At 52.4% G+C, this 5000-nt stretch overlaps 1 protein-coding gene across 1 annotated transcript in view; it reads right to left on the bottom strand.

Moving 5' to 3' along the window:
* The window catches only part of LOC310805707 (serologically defined colon cancer antigen 8 homolog), a gene marked incomplete at its 5' end in the record, with an annotated part of 43000 nt that overhangs the window by 23521 nt on the left and 14479 nt on the right, over window positions 1-5000 (bottom strand). The gene's annotated exons all lie outside the window — the stretch shown is intronic.

Genomic DNA, 5000 nt, shown 5'->3' with positions numbered 1-5000 from the left:
CAACCACACAGTAGAGAGACACGTTCCCCCCGTTGACCAGGGGAGGCTGGTGGAGGTAGAAATCAGAGGACAGGGGAGGCTGGTGGAGGTAGAAATCAGAGGACAGGCTCGTTGTAATAATGCACGACATGGACACGTGTTTGGCACCATTCCTTGTTCCTGCCCCACGCATTACAATGAGCCCATCCTCCGATTTCTACCTCCACCAGCCTCCTGCTGTTGACCCACTGATGATAAAGGATAGGATTCAGGAGGGCATGCTGGCCCTAGATCAGGTGTTCAATCTCCCCAAATTCTCCCATGTCACGCCCCTCCTCCCGGTAGCAGCTCGCATCAGATTCAAGACCCTGGTGCTCACCTACCGGACGGCAGAGGGAACAGCCCCTCCCTACCTGCAAGCAATGGTCAGCCCCCAAAACCCTGCACGATCATTCCGCTCTTCCACCTCGGCTGCCCACCTGGCACCGCCGCCTCTACGTGGATGCAGCGGCCGTGCTACTCGGTCACGGCTTTTCACTGTCCTGGCGCCCCGCTGGTGGAACGAGCTTCACACTGCTGTCAGGACTGCAGAGTCACTACCGATCTTCCGCCGTAGATTGAAAACCCATTTCTTCAGGCTACATCTTAACGGTCCCTCCTAAAGACCTCTTCACCCCCACTACCCCCCCTGTACTAACCCTAACCCTAAAGACCTCTTCACCCCCACTACCCCCCTGTACTAACCCTAACCCTAGAGACCTCTTCACCCCCACTACCCCCCCTGTACTAACCCTAACCCTAGAGACCTCTTCACCCCCACTACCCCCCTGTACTAACCCTAACCCCAACCCTAGAGACCTCTTCACCCCCACTACCCCCCTGTACTAACCCTAACCCCAACCCTAGAGACCTCTTCACCCCCACTACCCCCCTGTACAAGTTCTCTCCTGTTAATATATAAAAAAAATAAAAAAAGAAGGCTTCTGGCATTGTGACTGCCAATGGCCCCTGGTGTCTAACCCCTAACCCTGGCCTGAGCATTGATTACTTTATCTTATGATGACTGATGGAGAGATGATTCACTTACTTAAACAAATGTATTGTTGTAAGTCGCTTTGGATAAAGGCGTCTGCTAAATGCCATAAATGTAAATGTAAATGGGTGGGGTTAGGGTTAGGCGTGGTGGGTAGGGTTAGGGTTAGGGTTAGGGTTAGGCGTGGTGGGTAGGATTAGGGTTAGGGTTAGGCGTGGTGGGTAGGATTAGGGTTAGGGTTAGGCGTGGTGGGTAGGGTTAGGGTTAGAGTTAGGGTTAGGCGTGGTGGGTAGGGTTAGGGTTAGGGTTAGGGTTAGGTGTGGTGGGTAGGGTTAGGGTTAGGGTTAGGCGTGGTGGGTAGGATTAGGGTTAGGGTTAGGTGTGGTGGGTAGGGTTAGGGTTAGGGTTAGGTGTGGTGAGTAGGATTAGGGTTAGGGTTAGGTGTGGTGGGTAGGGTTAGGGTTAGGCGTGGTGGGTAGGGTTAGGGTTAGGCGTGGTGGGTAGGGTTAGGGTTAGGGTTAGGCGTGGTGGGTAGGGTTAGGGTTAGGCGTGGTGGGTAGGATTAGGGTTAGGGTTAGGCGTGGTGGGTAGGGTTAGGGTTAGGTGTGGTGAGTAGGATTAGGGTTAGGGTTAGGTGTGGTGGGTAGGGTTAGGCGTGGTGGGTAGGGTTAGGGTTAGGGTTTGGGTTAGGTGTGGTGGGTAGGGTTAGGGTTAGGCGTGGTGGGTAGGGTTAGGGTTAGGGTTAGGGGTGGTGGGTGAGGGGTTCGTCATTTGGACCTCAAAAGACAAAGGCACGGATACTAAAACGGGTCATACAGATGTTAAAACATGGTGTGAAAATCCTGATTTCTTTCTTCTGTGGAATGTGGTGTGAAATGAGGAGTAGCTGAGAATCAGCCGAGAGTAGCGGACACCTCCACTGTTCCCCGAAAGGGTTCTACTGTACAAGGAAACCCATGCGGGTTCTTCAACGGGTTCTACCACAGAGGCAGCAGAGGAACTCTATGAGAGTACGGTAACCACAGCCATGATCACATCCTGCGTCCTCACCGCACCAAACATCCCACGCCACAGCAGAACCCACCGACAAAGGGAAAAGTAAATTACATGTTACTTTGTGTTTGACGTCCATGTCGTGAATGCAGCTTTGTAGACATTCACCGTGCACTAAAACACACAACGCAGGCTGTTCAAAGACAGTAAAGGGAGTCGTTTGAAAGAGTTTATGCTCGCTGGGTTTTCAACCTTGTCTCGTACGTACGCATCGACTGACTGCCATCTCTTTCAGAACAATCCAACGGTGCGCTTTGATCCGAGTTTGAAACATATGTCTTTTTTTTTTGTCAAACAATGCCTGAAGTTTTGGATTGGTGTGTGTGTTCCACCTGCTCAGGCATTCTGTCACAATAGGAGCCATGAAGGACGTTATGTCTTTGAACAACTACCTGAGAATCATGAAGAGCCTTTCAAATGGGGAGAGATGTGTGAAATGGATGCAGAAGAGGAGGAGGAGAGGAGAGGATAGGAGGGGAGGGTGGGGGGGGGAGAGGGAATGGGAGGGGAGGGGAGGGGTGGGGAGGGGAGGGGAGTGGAGAGAAGAGGAGAGGAGTGAGTGAGTGTGCAGGCAGGAGTGGTATTTCAGACGATTGTTAGAAGCTCAGATCTGGAGTTCTTCCTCATCAAGAGTTTTACCTCACTTGACATTCACTAGTAACAAAGCACCTCTACTTACAGTAGAGCTCAGTGTGTGTGTGTGTGTGTGTGTGTGTGTGTGTGTGTGTGTGTGTGTGTGTGTGTGTGTGTGTGTGTGTGAATTGGTGACACACTTGTCTAACTCCTTGACGTGAACCAGGTATCAGGGTTTTTACACAACACACTGACAACACACTGACAACACACTGACAACACACTGACAACACACACATACACAGGAGAGGAATTCAGATTCTTCTCAGTCACAGCGTACTTGACGTTTCATCTACACATGCATCTGACTATGAAAATGTTAACCTGATTCAATAAGACTGACAGAACCGGACCCCACTGGACCTCAACCCTGCTAGATGACAGAACCGGACCAGAACCGGACCACACTGGACCTCAACCCTGCTGGATGACAGAACCGGACCCCACTGGACCTCAACCCTGCTAGATGACAGAACCGGACCAGAACCGGACCACACTGGACCTCAACCCTGCTGGATGACAGAACCGGACCCCACTGGACCTCAACCCTGCTAGATGACAGAACCGGACCAGAACCGGACCACACTGGACCTCAACCCTGCTGGATGACAGAACCGGACCCCACTGGACCTCAACCCTGCTAGATGACAGAACCGGACCAGAACCGGACCACACTGGACCTCAACCCTGCTGGATGACAGAACCGGACCAGAACTGGACCACACTGGACCTCAACCGTGCTGGATGACAGAATCGGACCAGAACCGGACCCCACTGGACCTCAACCGTGCTGGATGACAGAACCGGACCACACTGGACCTCAACCGTGCTAGATGACAGAACCGAACCACACTGGACCGCAGTGGAGAGAAATAGGGAGTGGAGAGAAATAGGGAGCAATGACTGACCCCCACCAACCCATTCCTGTTCTGAATAAGGTTTTATGAATATCACGTTTAATGTATCAAGGTGTTGTTGGTCCATGGGGTCGACTGTACTGAGGAGAAGCACATCACAACAGCTTTTCTACGCTCGAAATCTGGACCTCAACAGACAAAGGACGCGGGACAGACACCAACAGACACCAACAGACGAGTCATCCAGGTATCTCACAACAACGGTGTGAAAAGGTGACTTTCTTCTTCTGTGGATATGGTGGGAGATGAGGAGGTGGTGGGAGATGAGGAGGTGGTTGGAGATGAGGAGGTGGTGGGAGATGAGGAGGTGGTGGGAGATGAGGAGGTGGTTGGAGATGAGGAGGTGGTGGGAGATGAGGAGGTGGTTGGAGATGAGGAGGTGGTGGGAGATGAGGAGGTGGTTGGAGATGAGGAGGTGGTGGGAGATGAGGAGGTGGTGGGAGATGAGGAGGTGGTTGGAGATGAGGAGGTGGTTGGAGATGAGGAGGTGGTGGAGGTGGTTGGAGATGAGGAGGTGGTTGGAGATGAGGAGGTGGTGGGAGATGAGGAGGTGGTTGGAGATGAGGAGGTGGTGGGAGATGAGGAGGTGGTGGAGGTGGTTGGAGATGAGGAGGTGGTTGGAGATGAGGAGGTGGTGGGAGATGAGGAGGTGGTTGGCAGGAGAGAAAGTTGCCTAAAGAATGAGAATCAGCTCTGGAGCTTTGAACAGGCCTGGCTGCTGCAAGGCCACACAGAGACACACCACACAAACACTCACAGAACTGGGAGGAGAAACAAACAGAAGAAAGAAAGAGAGAGAGAGAGAGAGAAATCAAAAAAACAATATCATCGAGAGGCTATTCTGTCTACATCTACTAAAAACCCAAACTGTTACAAAGGGGGAGGGAGGGAGGGACGGGGGGAGGGAGGGAGGGACGGGGGGAGGTTTGGAGAGAAAAACCTAATTAGCTGGTGGTAGTGGCCATTCTCTGCTCGTAGAAGGCAGTGGTGTGTGTGTGTGTGTGTGTGTGTGTGTGTGTGCGTGCGCGTGAGTGTGTGTGTGTGTGTGTGTGTGTGTGCGTGCGTGCGTGCGTGCGTGCGTGCGTGTGGCATTAAAAGGACTAATTCTGTCGGCCTGGGGAGCTTCCTGCTGAGTCTCTGATGTCATTCCTCTTTAGACAACATGTGTGCCGTTGATCTGCGCCAGAAGAGAAGTGTGTGTGTGTGTGTGTGTGTGTGTGTGAGTGTGTGTGGGTGTGTGAGTGTGTGTGAGTGTGTGTGTGTGGGTGTGTGTGTGTGCTTGCGAGTGTGTGTGTGTGTGTGTGTGTGTGTGTGTGCTTGCGAGTGTGTGTGTGTGTGTATGTGTGTGTGTGTGAGAGAAGAGAAGGCCCTTTGTTTCTCCCCTT

Source organism: Argentina silus (genome assembly GCF_951799395.1).
Source record: "Argentina silus genome assembly, chromosome: 6".
Taxonomy (NCBI): Eukaryota; Metazoa; Chordata; class Actinopteri; order Argentiniformes; family Argentinidae; genus Argentina; species Argentina silus.
Note: the sequence above shows the minus strand (reverse complement) of the source record. Positions and strands in the feature narration are given on the sequence as shown.